Source organism: Euleptes europaea, chromosome 5 (assembly GCF_029931775.1).
Source record: "Euleptes europaea isolate rEulEur1 chromosome 5, rEulEur1.hap1, whole genome shotgun sequence".
Classification (NCBI taxonomy): domain Eukaryota; kingdom Metazoa; phylum Chordata; class Lepidosauria; order Squamata; family Sphaerodactylidae; genus Euleptes; species Euleptes europaea.
The window spans coordinates 46884452-46901940 of NC_079316.1; positions in this window are offsets into that span (position 1 = coordinate 46884452).

A 17489-nucleotide genomic window follows, 5' to 3' on the forward strand; every position below is an offset into this window, starting at 1 on the left:
TTAGAAGCCCTTGTCCCCTTAGAGTAAAACAGGCATAATTGGTCAACTGCAGGGTAACCTTCTCTGGAAAAAACACATTGTGTTTTTTGTATGATAATTTCTTTACACATACATCCCTATCCCCATGTTGAAGACATATTCGGTGTACCTATGTTACCAAATACAAAGAAAAAGAGAGCTAAATCATCATTACAAGATAGAGATTATGTACTGGATTCGTCAGTACAAAGGTATTTCCATCACTGGAGGAGGGGGCCCCTCACCCCCTGCAGATCTCCATACTGCACCCAGCATTGGTCCTGAGGAGTCAGTCCCCTGAACCCCAGGGACAGCTTTTCAGAAGACATAGGGATGCCAGCCTCTTGGTGGGACCTGGGGATCTTCCAGAATTACAGCTCATCTCCACAATACAGAGATCAGTTCCCCTGAAGAAAATTGATACTTTGGAGGCTAGATTCTATGGCATTGTACCCCACTGAGATCCCCATCCTCCCCAGGCTCCATCCTCAAATCTCCAGGCATATCCCAGCCTAGATCTGGCAACCCCATCCCCTACAAGTGGCCAAGGGGGATCTGGCAACCCTAAGAGGACATGAGCATATACAGTGGAAAGAGGAGATCAAAAAGTTCCATTTCACAAATCAAAACCCAATGGATTGGATCCCATGACTCCTTTCTGCAAAGTGAAGAATCTTTCTCCAGAGGAAGAAGTCTCATTCTAGAGGGGAAGACTCCTCACTTAGTAGAAGAAGAACAGAGGAACCAACCTATTTTCAGTGCTTCCTGAAGTGACCTCAGTAATGCCATCTAAGAGTGGTTTTTACCCTTGCAATGGATACCAATGTACACTTTTATATTTATGAAAATATTATCACTGATTGTCTAAGTGTACTTTGGTTTATTTATTATTATTATTATTTTGAAACATTTATATTCCGCCTTTCCTTGTGGTTCAAGGCAGCTTATAGTTGAAAATTTTTTCAGTTAAAACCAAAAATAAAATAGCAAACCTCAAATGTCTCATATTTAGCATTTTCTGCCTGCAATGCGACATTTCTACCAAACCTTCACAAAGAAGATTAAAATTTGGTAGGGAAGTTCAGGACATAACTCTGCATTGCATGCTCAAAAGCAAGGCTGAGCCGGCCAACCATTTTCAAAGGGGAGAGGGAAAACGTAAAACCCTTCCATTAAAATCACTCTGGAACAGTTATACTTGTTTTTAAAAGTCTGGAAAAGAGAAGGTTTCTACCTTGAACAGGCAGTTTCAGTTATAGCAATGTTATTGCAGGATAGAAAGAATGCAGATGGATAATTTCCCAATTTACGTATGTGCTGTTTTTAAGCTTTTGTCGTACACCCTATACTAACTACAGATGAACACAGGGTAATGCTCTAGGCCACTGGCCTGGCATAGCAGCCTCAGGCTCTTACTTTTTTTGTAGATGAGAGGTTCCTTTGGCATTATGGGCCAAAGTCAACATGGAAGTGGGATAGTCCTTGTGCTAATCTACAAATTTGTAACACAGTCTGTGAAACCATGAGTCATTCCGTGAAATTAATAGTGAGTAACTGTATTCTAGGTAGCACACCTAGAACAGGAAATCAGTCCCTTACCTAACCGCTAGCATTGTACAACCCCTTCATGCTCAGAAGGTCTGCTTTTTAATTTTTAAAAAAAATTGGGACTTTGTAGATCTGGCAAGAGAGGGGAAAGACAGTTTAGTGTTGTCTAAACCTAACACAAACCCATGAAATATGTGACATTTTAATACAGTCCCAACACCAAGCACCAAAGGCACCAGAACAGAGTGTAGGCTCTGCATGGCTTGTCCTCAACAGAATGAAGAGTTGAGCTGAATCTGATGCCACTGGTTCTCCTGTTGGGGAGTCATTTTCCAGTGCAGGTAACCCTTTCTACTCCTGCTGCCCAAATGAATCTTTCTGCAGTCAGGCCTGAGTCTCCTGTTCCCCAAACACTTGCTTTGAAGAGCAGTCTTTTATGAAGGACTAGAGAAGTTGCACGGAATCCTGGCAATATTGCAGAAGATCCTGGGGCCCATCACTGGGATTGAGACATTCAGTTTCTTGGTACAGCAAAATATCCTGGGGCAGCCTTCAGGGAGAGGAACCTATGAATACACAAACTTGAGTGGCTGCAACAGCTTTATGCTGTCTGAGAAATCATTCTAGTGTAAAACTTGATGGAATATTTTGATTAGTTATTGGTTCAACTGGGAGAGCAACCTACATAAATAGGTCACCCATCCATATCTTTATTTCAGTTATTTCCCAAGGAACCATGCTTACGGTACCTCAGCCCTAATCAGGCATGTTATGTTATGCCCATTGACTTCAGTTAGAAATGCCACACGACGGGAGAACTGTCACTTTATCGTCATTGAGAAAGGAAGAAGGTCTGTGCGAATGAGGAAATTAATCCTGTTTCTCCACTGTGGGGAATAGCTTGGTGGTGATATAAATTTGCCAGACTCCTCTGCCAGATGCACAGCAGTGAGTTACAGGGACCTTCTGGACTCCAGCCTCATCAATTCCAATCTAACACACTGCTGCACCTGATTTACTTCAACTCTGACCTAGAAACAAATTCAGCTTTTATCCAATCATGATATCTTGATTTGCAACAGACACAATCAATACAATATCCTCCTTGTGAACCTGAATGGAAGCCATCATTAGGAACTATGAGTTACAGTTTTACTGGGAGCTTATTATTCATAGGCCCCTGCATGAATGTGATGTATAATAACTGTGTGGATTGGCAGGGCATCCTAATCATGCGGATATTTATCTGAGAAAGGAGAGAAATACACCACCTCTCTGTGTGCTGTACCCTCATATTACTGTTTCCAAAGAAGCTTAACACAATATCAAACAATAGTCTAGAAACACTGAAGGACAGTGTCTCTCCTTCAGTGTTACTACTCTGAAGATGCCTGCCACAGTTGCTGGCGAAACGTCAGGAAAGAAAATTCCAAGACCACGGTTACACAGCCCGGATAACCTACAAGAACCAATGAACTCTGACCGTGAAAGCCTTCGACAATAGTCTAGAAAGGTTTGCCAACCTCCAGTTAGTAGCTGGAGATCTCCTGCTATTACAACTGATCTCCAGCCAATAGAGATCAGTTCACCTGGAGAACATGGCTGCTTTGGTAATTGGACTCGATGGCATTGAAGTCCCTCCCCTCCCCAAACCCCACCCTCCTCAGGCTCCACCCCAAAAACCTCCTGCCAGTGGTGAAGAGGGACCCGGCAACTCTAATTCTAGCACTTGGGTCCACTGTACAAATCCTTATGGCAGTGTGGCAATACAGCTATCCTTATCTCTTTCTAGGGAAGAGAAGTTGAGATGATCAACTCAGAGGAAAGCTGCTAAAGCTTGCCAGAATGCTAGAGCAAACCCTCCTGGTAAGGTAGACAGTGAACAGTCTGATCTGCTGCTCTGTCCCCAAAGACTGTATAAGTCAAGAAAGCTGACACAGAATCTGACATTTTAATCACATCATAGGAAGTGTCATGGCTCAGTGTCACAGCATTTCCTTTACATGCAGAAGGCCCTAAGTTCAATCTCCAGCATCTCCAGTTAAAAGAATCAGATCGTAGGTGATATGAAAGACCTCCACCTAAACCCCTACAGAGCTGCTAACAGTTACAGTAGACAATAACAATCTTGATAGACCAATGGCTGACTTTATATAAGGCAGCTTCATATCTTCATACCAGAAGGGTCATGTTAGACTGCTATAGCAAAAACAAAAAAGACGTATTAGGACACTTTATAGCATAAGCTGTAGTGAGCTATATAGCTCACTTCTTGCATCTGATGAGTGAGCTTTCTCCCATGAAACTACACTATAATACATCTTGAAATCTTTCTGGTGCTACAAGACTTCTTTTTGTTTGAACCACAGTAGATACTGATGGTGACATAATAAAAATTGCCCCCACTCCACATGGGAACCACTCCTTATTCACTACCAAGTGTGTGCCATGTGCCATTGAATTTCATTATTCTACTCGAACTCTGGCTGTGGGACTTGACTCCTTCAGGTCACTTCATGGTAAAGTCATCACTGCAGAAGGTGGTGGTGAATCTCGGAGGAGATTATGATGTGAAGACACCACAGCAGAAATTGTCCTCAGTTGTGTAGGACTATCACTGCCTGTTTTATTAGGAGTGTGGGTATTTGGAGGTAAAGAGTGTATTCTTTGTCCTGAATCCAAACTTCTTCTGCTGATTTTTGAATCACTCCTAACTGATGAGATGGTTAAATTACTCTTACAAGGTTAAAAAGCACACTTCAACTTAGAAAGAAGTGCATCTTAGCAACTTATGAATCTTCATATAAAATAGATGTACAAGTGTACATCTATCAGTAAGAAAAAGCCAACACATGTTCCCTTTACAAATGAATTTGGAGACCAGTAACTGGATAAATGTGGCGTTTGTATCATACATTCAGCTTTACATGCATTGACAGTAACATGAGGCTTACTCAAAGCACATAGAAAGAACAATCAAGGGTACACTGTACATAGGTTGTATGTGCATTCATTGTAACTTGTGAACAAGGCTTATGTCAGCTGCTTATGTTATGGGGGTCGCAAACCATCTTCAATGAACTGACCCCATGGCAGTGGACATCATTCTACAGAACAAAGGTTACTTTTCCTAGCAGCATTACTATGTATTACAAAGTAGTAATTTCTTTTGAAGAAACACCAGTTTCCCTTTGGAAAGACAAAAAGCATTTGACGAGGACTCAGCATCCCAGACAAGAATTTGTATTGCCAAACTGCTACTGGCTATTTTGTGCTGTGTTGCAGCACAAGGAACCAAGTATATATTATTTGTCACTGAACAACACCCTAATCCCAGTTTCAGCAGCTCACGCCTCTTTTATCTGCTCTTTCCTCGGACAAATGGGTCTTTGACATTAATCGCTGCGCCCCTTTGGAACATTTGAATGTTATCGTTGCTGGTTCTGCAAAATTACCTGTAGCTAATGTTGACTTAATTTTTTAGCAAATACAGCCTACTCCCACAAGGAAATATCCAACTAGTTCAAACTGGAAAATAATGAAAAGACAACCACACCCACTTCTATACAGTAGTTCTGCAGAGAAAATGATATTAAAAAGTGAATCATTGTAGACCCTAAGTTCATCAAGCATCTTACACCCCAACTAGATGATACATGTGACACAAAACATCAGGGAACTAATGTTCCCAAGCTCTGATAGGCTGGCTTCAGCTTGTCAGTGCAGCATAAGGGGAAGAGGGCTTCAGCTCCCCCCCCCCTTGCCGTTTTACTAAGCCGAAACAGCCATAGGGTGGGGCTATTTGCCCTGCTGTCCATGCTTGGGAATATTAGTTCCATGAAGTTACATGTCACATGAGTAATCTACTGGAGTCCCTTCAATGCTGAATTTCAGATAGGGGTGTGCATTTTTTGAGGTTTGGGGGATCAGAATAACCAACTAGCATAGGGGAATCTCTGATGTGTATACAGCTTTCCTTTCCTTTTATCCCTTAGAAGCTCCTTGATCAGTTGATCTTGAGCAGCATAATTTTAAATCTAATGTCTGAGGGATATAAGCACTGAAATATATGGCCTACCAGTATTTGGTGGATATTTTCCGGGTATTACCAATATTTTGGGGGTATTTTTTCAGCTCGGATATACTAAATGCAAATCCCTAATTTCAGAGGATGAGCTTGAGAGATACATTAGTCATGAAGACCATGAGAAAGTTTTGCTTAGGGCCGATTTTCTTATTATGCTTGGGAAGTTTTATCATTACATCGGAGCATTTGCTCTTCCTAAAGAAGGGGTGCACATTTAAATTTGGATTGTAATAAATATAGAGAAACGATAGAATATAAAGACGGGATATGGGTGTTGAAATCCCAAGAAGAACTTCAAATTAAGGATTGGTTTATGTACTACAAATTAAGGGATGTATTTAGTAAAGATAATAGGTTGGGTTTTAATCAAACCAAATCTAAATTTGAGATTATATTATCTAAGGGCAATAAAGGATTGATAGGAAGGATTTATAAAGTACTTATAGAAATGAATTTAGAACAGGAAAGGATTAAACCAGTGATGGTGAAATGGATGAGGGATTTAGGTTACAATATAGATTTGGAGATATGGGAAAATCTGTGGAAAAAGGAATTTAAATTTACTATTACGAATGAAATAAGAGAAAATTTATATAAAATGTTTTATAGATGGTACATAACTCCAGTATTATTAAGCAAAATGAAAAAAAGATGACAAGGCTCTCTGTTGGAAATGTGGAACAGATATCGGCACATTTATGCACGTTTGGTGGACTTGTAAAAAAATTAGGAGATTTTGGTGTTTGGTTTTGAATGAAACTAATAATCTGATTAAATTAAAAATAAAAAAAATCCTGCCTTTTGTTTATTGGGTATTCCAAAAAAAGATTTAGATAAAGGTGACAGAGTCATATGTCAATATAGTTTTGCCGCAGCAAGAATTACTATTGCTAAAAAATGGAAGCAAATAAATAAACCTTTAATTAAAGAGTGGAGAGAAAAACTATGGATGTATATGCGGATGGCCAAAATTACAGATTCTTTACATGGTAAAGATATGGATGAATTTAAACACATATGGTTAAAGGCCGCCGCATTTTGGGATAAATTGGCAAAAACGGACTTTAAAGGTATAGTTAATGAATTATAGTTCAATGTGATTTTTAAATAATGACTATAATAATAGGTTTCTAAATACTGTCATAACACTTCGCCGGAAGTCCAATGGTGAAGGGCACATAGGTGGGTGGTAGGGTATGGGGCACTATAGGCCTTTTTTAAAAAAAAGAAAAGATAGTAAATATTAATGTATTAGTATTGGTCATAATAGTGCGCTGTATATGTTTTTTGTGTATTTCATGTTTTTTTCCTGTATTGGATTATGATTTTATTATTATTACTAAATATTTTTTTCTTTTTCTTTTTTTCTTTTTTGTATGTATTATTATAAAAGCAATAAAAAAAAATTTTTTTAAAGAAGAAGCATCTGCACAGTGGTTGTTTTGGAAATCCGATGTGTGTATGCAGAGCACCTGATCCTCGTAGTCTACATGTTCGGGGGCTTCAGTCCACACTGGTGTGACATATAGCCACACAGTTTACTGGTATATTCAAAGTGCAATCTTAAGAACTCTTTCCTGGGTGTAATGCTAGTTGCCTAGGTTTCTAGGTAGACCTAATTAGAATTGTTTTCTTAGTAAATAAGCATCAAACACATCGCTGAATAGAGATTTAGTGCTGGTGATGGCTTTAAGAAAAGCAGAACAAATCACTATATTTATCCAGCATACAATTTTTATTTAGTGAAATAACAAGTATATACAATAATTGTGCTGGAGATTGAGTTGCCATAGTACTCATATTCATAATTTGCACTTAAACCAGCCAGAACACATTTTCTAATTTGGATGGGTGGCAAGGTAAAAGGGTGAAGAGGAAACTTTAGGAGCTCTCAAATGTCTATCTCCTCTGCAAACACTGAGATGGGAGATGGTGGTATAACTTGGCTTAGCAATGTCAGTACTGAAAGGAATGTACCAATGTTGGGGCATTGTGGGTAAATCTTGGTTAAGGAAAGGCACTAGAATATGCTCACTTATCCTTATGATTCATAAAACATCTGTAATTTCTAATAACGTTTGGGTCACTGTTGCATCCCATGTGAGTAACCATGGAAGTATCCACTATAGGTTCAGAAGTAGGCTCAAATTTATGCTACATCCCAAATACTTACATGCAAGCAAACAGCATCTCCATTTTCTGACATTTTTGGAAATATAATCTGATATGGAATTATGCAATGTTAGGGCACAATCTGTGTGGAAGTTCGGTTGGAAACTGTGCTGCTCCCACTAATTTCAATGGGGCTTGTTCCAAAGATCTTCCCACTAGACTGTGACTATGATAACTAATCAGGTCTATAGCAATTCTCATTATACTGTTTTATATTTCTAATTTTATTCTCTTTACATCTTTATTTTACTACTAGCTATATGATTAACAGATTAGTCCAATACATAATTAGGCATGGCCAAGTCTATTCATGTCAGTGGGTTTAGGATTGTTTAACTCTTTATAGGATTGAGTTTGCCTGACAATCAAAATAACATATTTTTTGACCAGATAGTTGAGAGTAAATATGATATCTTGGCCAAATTGGGAGGAAATTGTATGAGAACTAGATTTTTGATGCAGGACCTGAACCCCAGCTATATTTTCATAAGTGATCAATATTTCGCAAGCCACCCTTGAACAGTTCTATTGAAGTCACTGTATCTACTATAATACAAAAGGGCTTTAGCAGCACCACCTTGAATGACATTTTCATCATCTCATTTCTGATATTTTGCATTAACCTACATACAACTACTACTACTACTACTACTACTACCACAATAACAAATCCCAAGGGCCCTTTGTTTTTTCTGCACTTGAGGGTTGAAGAGCATAAGAGGGAAAAGAAATACAGAAACAAAAATGTCAATGATGCATTTGAGTTGCCTGGCTACTCCACACCAATCTTACTGTTTTTATTCAGTATGACACTATTGTTCATAATATAAATTGCTATTGTCAGAATAATAAATAGGGCTTTATAATGGAAATGCTGGCAGACCCATTAACTATGTCCAAGCAAGTGAGGTGGCTGTAATGCAAAAAAGAGTAGGGTTCAGCGAGAGGAAGTCTATCCCTCAGTACTGTAATTTTCAGCTGTGCCGAAATACATATTGGTATAATTTGGTTATTTATACTTATTTGTTCTTCTTTAAAAATAGCTTAGTCATTTGAAGCGGTAGAAAGATATCTCTATCACAGCCATGGGAATGTGCCATTGGCAAGGCTGTTCTTCTGAGGTTGTCCCCAGAGACTACCAATGTCATACAATATATAATAAGAGAAAAAGTGTTTCCAGTTCTCTTACCCTTACGAAAAGCTATATCCTGCCAGTTTAAAAAATATATATAACCCATCACTCTTCCTGGGATCGTGCTGATAATGTTTACCAGCTATAAGCCACTAAGAAGTAAGCATTTATGTCAACGTGTATATACTCCTTGAGCAAGAATACAAAGATTTCCCCCCCCCCCCAAGATTTTCCCCCTTTCCATGAGGCGGAATTTACATGCTAATTGATTTGGTCTGTTAGGACTTTAGGATGACAAGTTAATTAAAAATGTATACACAGTGCAGAATCTTGCATAAAACCATTCAGGGCTTCCAGACTGATTTTATTTTGGCCAAGCAGGCTGTGATAGCTTTGTTTCTCACGCCTCCCGATGCAAGGTCTATTCCCAAGTGGTTCTTTTTATTTTAAAGTGCCAGGGGAGGATAGAATATTTTAGATTAGAGCTAGCAGCTTTCTTTGTTTTCCACATCAGGTGAAAATTGACTTTTCCTGATGATGAATGAAAAATTGCCCCCATTAAAAAACAACAACAAGGAAACCACCTCCATGCTCAAAATCTTTCTCTGAGAGTTATAAATAAATATCATTCTAGGTACTAGATGGAGCATTTGTCCTTGCCAGTACAAAATGTAAATGCTGTCCAAGCTTTAATTCAACAGTTCATATAACAACTCTGTGACTACTGGTTTTAAGGGATCGTGAATTGTCTAGGACAGCCCCATAAGGAATTATTCACTTCCTGCATCTTTAGCCATGCATTTCTTTGTCCAACTGGGGGCACCTTCCAACCCTATTTCATATGCCCACATTCATCATCAACCATAACATGCCACTGCTTTTCTCCTACTGGAGACAGGCTACCACTATGTGTACCTTGTCAAGCACTGGACATGTTGCATAGAGCTGATGTTGCTCACCGCTTTTTTTGAACCTAAGACATTTCTTGACATTTTCCTGTTGTGCTCAGTTTCACAAAAAAAGTCTTTGCTGGTACCAGATAGTGGGAGACAGGTCAGATCCCGAGGATGGTGCCTTTTGTCAGACCACACTGAGCAATGAACAAGCTCTATAAGGTTTAAGAGCCAGCATGGTGTAGTGATTAAGAGTTGAGGTTTGGAGCAGAGGACTCTGATCTGGAGAATGGGTTTGTTCCCCACTCCTTCACATGAGTGGTAGATGCTAATCTGGTGAACTGGATTTGTTTCCCCACTCCTCCACATGAAGCCTGCTGGGTGACCTTGGGCTAGTCATACTCTCTCAGCCTCACCTACCTCACAGGGTGTCTGTTGTGGGGAGGGGAAGGGTAGGTGATTGTAAGTCAGTTTGATTCTCCTTAAGTGGTAGAGAAAGTCATCATATAAAAACTAACTTTTCTTCTTCCTCCTCTTCTAAATGTTTATACACTTAGCACTAAAAATTAGTGTAATGTTTACAGTGCAAATGTAATGAAAATATCACACTATCTACTTGGAAGATAATTCACTGTTTTCAAAAGAGACAAAGGATGTGTAATAATGACAAGATACAATTACTTATTCTTCTCTTTTCGATCTCACTGTAGAGTACAGATACAATGCATGTCTCAATTAACATTCCAAAATAGTGCATTGTTAGCAGTTGTTTGCAAAGAAATAGGCCATTTCACACATTGCATAGTTTATGTGGCGTTGTATAAAGGAAGAATAGAAATGTTTTAAGTAAATAAATATAATACATACCAAACATACACATATCATTCTAAATACAGACTTTTCATAATGTCTTTTTTGACCGCATATGCTGAGAAGTACTTAATGTCGATTCTCAACAGTTCGGTTTATTTTTGAGGCAACTCTGCAGCAAAGTTTTTTGAAAATTAAACATCCACCTGGCCCAGGCTGCTGGTGGCAGAAAGTGCCATCAAGTCACAGCCAACTTATGGTGACCCCATCGGGTTTTCAAGACATGAGACTGGGCCGCCGCTGCTTAGCTTTTGAGATCTGGTGAGATCAGGCCAGCCTGAGCCATCCAGGTCAGAGCTGATCCATGTTAGACATTGTTAACTAAAAGGCAGTGGCAAAATAGTAGGAAAGTATAATGGGATTTGCACATTTCCAGTCTTGATGGGTATTTTTCTTTACTCGTCCCTACACAACTGTTCTGTATACAGATTTTATTATTAATTATTAATGTTCAAAATCCTACCTTATCATTGCTGGCAAGAACACAAAGGCCAAAATTAACATTTATACCTTTACAGTCTATTTAAAGTTATCTTTAGAGACCTGTGTGGTACTGACTCCCCCAAAATCAACCTGGTATTGGTACAAACCACTTATCAACAGTTTTATCAAACTCAAATGGTTCAAATGCTTCCCCCCTCGTCGCCGCCAAACCTACTTCTCAATCATGAGAAATAATATTGAGACAAGGAATGCTATACTTTCTTTGCTTGCCTTCTATTTTCTCATCCCTTTGCATAGGTCTGTGCATCCCATTAGCAAAACTGGAGTCCTGTTTTGCTTTCAAGTTACAACAGACTGGCTCAGAATTTGAAGAATTGATGCTATAATCACGACGAGAAAAATCTCAAGTCTACAATAAGTGGAAGTAAAGAGCAAAATCCAACAGAAGCCTGTGACCATTTGCTAACCACTTCTTCCCAAAACTGTCTTGATAACAGCATAGCCAATCCTTACCTGGTAGTCCAAGAATGGTGAAATAGGCACGGCATTCTGTGAAACCAGAGCTCTCCCTGACACAAGTGCGCCATAACCCCTGGTAATTGAACACAGCTGTAACTGGGTTATTTTGAAGGTCTTGGGTGCTCCATTGGTCCATGCAGGTAGAAGCAATAATTCCACCTAGCGCTAACAATGAAACCACAAACCCTACAGACTGGCACATGGTTACAGACATATTAGTGACTCCCTTTAAAAATGGGCTTGTAATGTACACCAGTGGTACCAAGACTGCCTCTGACTATCTGTCAAGCACAAAGGGGCTTTTACCATTAGGCACTGGCACACGTCACTAATAGGGAGGAAACCTGGCCTAGGCCACACAGGCTCGCCCTGTTTCATTTTATCTCTTTCAGTTAGATTATTTGCCTCTGTTGGTACCAAGAGTCACTTGTTATCCATTTTGCAAGGGCCTCATTCTCTGTTTACCTTTGAGCACAGTTTTCACTGACTAATTCAAAGGACTGGAACCAGTCAAGCCTGGCATACATGATTCTAACCTGTTGGAGAAATGCCATGCTTAAAGAAGCATTTGAAAACTAAAGGTGAAACTGGACAAAATATAAAAATCATGGATTGGATCCAAGGGCTTCCTTTTGATAAGTTCACAGTCTTCCTGACAAGAAGATGTCCATACTTAGCAGAAAGCAAGAAAACTCCACACTTAGCAGAAAGGAGAGCTATGATTCAATTCTATGTTATTTAGAACAGAACACTCATGGGTAAGCCTCTTTTGATTTGGAAGTGAATGTATTGTGGTTGCTATTAACATTGGGATAACACAGAAAAATGTGTTGTTGTTTTTCAATATCTCCCTTGAGGACATAAGAATAGCCCAGATGGATCAGACCAGTGGCCCATCAAGTCCAACACAACTCATTTCACACAGTGGCCAATCAGTTGCCCTGGAGGGCTAACAAACAGGGCATAGAGGCCAAGGCTTTCCCCTGATGCTATCTCCTAGTATTCGGAAGTTTGCCGCCTCTATATATGGAGGGTTCCTTAACTCACTACGGCTAGTAGCCTCTTCTTCATGAATCTGACCAATCCGCCTTAAATCTATACAGGGCCACTACAATATGGGTCATTTGATTTTAAATTCCTTTCCTAAGGATCCCCTTGGCTTTGCTCCAACTGATTTTAGAAGTATCCATTTATATGTCCATATTTGTGAAGGTACGCACGTAGGAGCATGAAAAGTCAGTGTGCTTTTGTCACAAAGGTTCTGGGGGAGGAAAAGAGGCTATTTTGAAGAACCTCATAGCCAGTCAGCAGAGATCAACAGTATCAAATGGAGGGAGTTTGGAGAGGAGTGCTGTTGGTAATCATTGGTTAGTGAGGTTTTCTTTTGTTGTTTTTAATTAGTGTTTAATTTGAGATTTTTGACATTTGGGCAGGCATATAACATCTCATGGTTTATAGGTCTGCGAGAAGTGATCTAAGCAACAGGGGAGATGTACTGATGCATTGTGCCTAATCTCTAACCCACTTCGACATCCCCCTTCTTTGACCCTGGTGTTGCCTGTGAAGAACTCCATACTCTGTTATTGGAGGAACACATAGACCTGACACATCTGAGAAAAAACTGGCTGGATGATGCTAGCAGTTTTGTCTACAATGACACCAGCTGGGTATGCAGTCCTTCATCAATCCTGTACAGAGGGGTGGGAACAGGAGTGGAAGTAGCCCTCTATAAGACTTTCTCATTTCACAGGTTCCCAATGTAGATGGTATCTAATCTTGATTTAGTACGTAAGTTGTGTTTAGTAACAGAGATTGGTTAGGGACCTTTCTGCTGTATCATCCATCTAGCTGAACTGGTAGAGATAGTCTCAGATGTAGTTTTGAAGATTTCCAGGATGATAGTCCTAGGTGACCAATGCCAAGGAACCCTTATCTGGCTATGCTCAGGACTTTATAGCCCTTATAACAATCAGAACAACCCACATTGTTCTGGTTCTGGATTTACTTTCTGCACACAGCATTTTCAGGTGATCTGGTTGAAGGCATAGAAGTCAAACCTTTGACATGGAACCTGCTGAAGGCATGATTGGTTCTTGATCTCCCCTCCTGCAGGGGTGGAGGACAGGGGCTGCCAAGAGGGGGGAACTGAGGGGACAAAATTCCTGGGGCCCCAAGTAAATTGGTCTCAACTCCTTCTCATCCCTAGCTGGCAATTTAGAATGAACTTAATAGTAGTATAGCAGCAAACCCTTGTTAATATTATGATCAGAAGTGCGGAGAAGGAGTTAATATTTCCCCACGATCTATCAATGTAGTAAAAGGATGCTTCCCCCCACCTTACATGGTAATGGAATATTAATCAGTTTTAATACTTTAACACTCTTCAGACAGTGGGTTGTTGTATTGGTGGGATGTCTAATATCCCTTTTTAAATGCTACTTTGCTATTGTAGATGTTTTAATATCTGATGTTTTAATATGTGGATTACAGATAATGTTGTTGTATGCTGATCGCCCTAGGCTACCCTGGTACGCCCTACAAGATGTACAGGACTGGAGGTAGTATGCAGGAATGGAACACTGCTGTATAGCCAGAGACAAAAAGGGGTCTCCTGGCATCAATCTTGTTTGTGCCATGCTACAGAAGCCAACTGGCAAGTGCAGGGTTGTTTACCATGCTTTCCCTTGAGAGAACATCTGGTGTTCCTTGGAAGACAATGGGATAAAAGACAGGCTCCTTTAGCATTTCTTTAGCTCTCCTGAAGCAGATACAACACAACTAGCTAAATCTCCTTAGGAACAGAACTTCATTCAGAGAATCAGGATGGACACAAATAATCTTATCAAGTTGCTAGCCAAGCCCTCTGACACACCTTGGCAGATCCTTTCCCAGACCTCGCCTTCATATCCAATTCTATAACCCAGTGCTCAGATATTTAGCTAAGAGTACCTAGGTATTGTTTCTGATCTGCCTCATCTTCTGCTGTATTCTCCTTCCTGCTCCTAATCCAATCTAGAGCAATCAAACCTTGTTTCCAATGGCAATGACAAGCCATTTCCAGATATTGCCAGGCCCAATGAGACCAAACCTCCTACTCTTCTCCTGGGTATAAATATATCCCCATTCACCATAGGAAATTGCTAGCATTTTTCCTGGATCCAAAATATCAGCCATGTTACTTGCATGTATCATTTTCTTTCCCTTGCGAGTAGCGCTGGCCATTACTTGTCTACACGCAGCTGCCTCTTTCTGGACCCTCACTCCCGGGAATGGTACATATAATTTCCCGTAGGAACCTTCAATCCTTGTGTCCACCCCCTCATACCTTTGTTTTCTTAGCTCTGTGTGTATTGGGATTTGTGTGTGTGTGTGCAAACAAATTTGACTATTTTTAATAAAACACTTAAACTTCACAAAAAGCCTCTTTATTGGGACCTCTTCCACTGATGAGCTCATCCCTGTAAAATTTGGTTCAAAGATTCCCCATGCCAACCTCTTTCAAAGCTCTACCAGTCTCCAGCTAATTTCCTCCAATAAAATGGAATCCCTTTAATTGGCATAACAGAGGATTTTAGACAAGATGGTTTCTATGTTGTGATTTTTTAAAATTTAAGTTGTTAGCCACTCTAAGCTTATAGAAGAAGGAGGAAAAATGTTTAAACATATCCATCATATTTTCAGCTAAGATTAAGGTTGTTCCAGGAAATGATTCAGTGGCTGTGTAGGCATCCCATGTTAACTGATACTGAGAGTCACTTCATCCAGTATGCACTAGATGGCTGCTGGTGACTCTACAGTATGTGTCTGATGTAAGACTGATCTAAAGCCTAGCCATGGCTAAAGCAGTGTTACCATTTGTTAACATGACTGAGCTTTAGATATGGTCTAAAATTGTTCACACCTTCCCAAAATAGTTAGAGGGAAATATTCTGAAAGCTCAAGCCGTTGCAGTTTCCCCAAACTCTCTCTTTACCCTCCATTGCTCTCTCTCTCTCTCTCTCTCTCTCTGTGTGTGTGTGTGTGTGTGTGTGTGGCTTCTTGACAGTGCTTGATTGCCAAGCTTAATCTGAAATCTAGCGAAACCCACGGCTTTCCAGCAACCAATGTAGTCCATGTTCACATTTTTATTTCCCTTTTTCTTGGCTGTTTGATCCTGCTTTCCTTAATCATAGCTTTTTATGATATCCCCTTCTTCTGCCTTGAAATATCTCCTACATTAAGGACGTTTTTCGGCTGCTAAGGTGACCTTTTCATGACGAGTTATTTCATTCACAGACCGGCAAACTTGAAAGAGATCTTGTTGACCTATCTAAAAATGGGAGAATTGCTTTGCCTGAAGGAGCCACCTTCTTCCTGATCCCGCTTGGGACAAAGTGTGGCTGGATGGCACAGGGGAGCTGCTGCCGGGGTAATATCTGGCTGGACAATAAGGAACACTTTGACAGAGTGTTCACATTATTGGCTGATAGGACTGCATCAGTCACTCATTCACAGGCACAAGGTCTAAATTGCAGAACCAATTAACAGCACTAATAGCCCTTGCCTGAATTAATCTTTGAGACAAAAGGAAAGAGAAGTGGAAGTGCTATTAGCAAATCAAGCTGTACCATCCCTGCTTTATTGCAGGAATCTAAGTGTCTGTATTTGGCTATTATGAACTGACTGCAATTACAGCCCTCATTTAAAATGATTAAGTGGTTATAATTATTTTTCAATTAAAACTTAGATATTCTATTTATGCAACATTGAGGGCTTCAATTAAACTTCTTCTTTCTTTTCTTTTTTTTTAAAAAGGGCCACTGCCAAAAGAGTCTTGATTCCTCTCTTACCATCAAGTGCCAAATAGGATTCTAATAAGGCTTCTGTTTATATCCCTTAGCCTCTCTGGAAATGGTACCCAGTGAGAGGGATTAACTACCATTTGCAATATTGGAAAGAACTAGAGGTAGATGAATGATATTCATTCTGTACCACATTTGCTTTCTAGTTTTGCTGTGTCAGCTAGACGATTTTGCATTCTTGCAGTGATCTGCTGTGAATTTCTGCAGACTTTGTTGGTATGGACCCTGTACTTGATGCTCACTTGGATATGTATTTGATACATGTTCTAATTCACACTTCCAGAGTGCCTTCATAATGATTCACATGCCTATCCACTGTGTACCCCTCAAAACTGTGCACTCCTCCAATGTGCACCCCTCCAGGACATATCAGCGAACGATGGGATTACAGGAGAGTATAGACTAGCAGCTTTATTCCGCAACATAGACAGATCAGAATGGCATATTCAGGAGAAAATTTCTATCAAAGGCATCTCTAAGGAGAACTTTGGAGGCACAAACTGTCTTGCTAACCAGACAATTCCACATGGCTCCTTTCAGCTGAATGTCACGGCAATTGCTAATACAGCGGTCCTCGAATCAGAGTGCTGCTCACTCAACCCGAGGGACACCTCCTCTTAACCTAGAAAGTTACGAACAGGGTAGCCGTTTCCCTGTGGCAGTGGGCAAAACAAGCTGGGGGACATTAGTTAGCTTATTCCAATCACAGCCTAATTAGTCACATCACTGTAATTACTTACATTAAGGCAAAGAGTTTTAAATTGGATATCACGAGTGCCTAATGGTCATTATATCCCCTTATTGTCCTAGGCAGGATTCAGCAAAGCAATTGAACATTCCCCAGCCCTGAAGTGATGTGAGTTGATATAGACTGTGCGACATGGACAAAGGACTATCAAGGTTAGGTTGAACTGGAGAATGAACGGCAGGACATAATTAAGGATGCTGGGGAAAGGGGGAGCTTG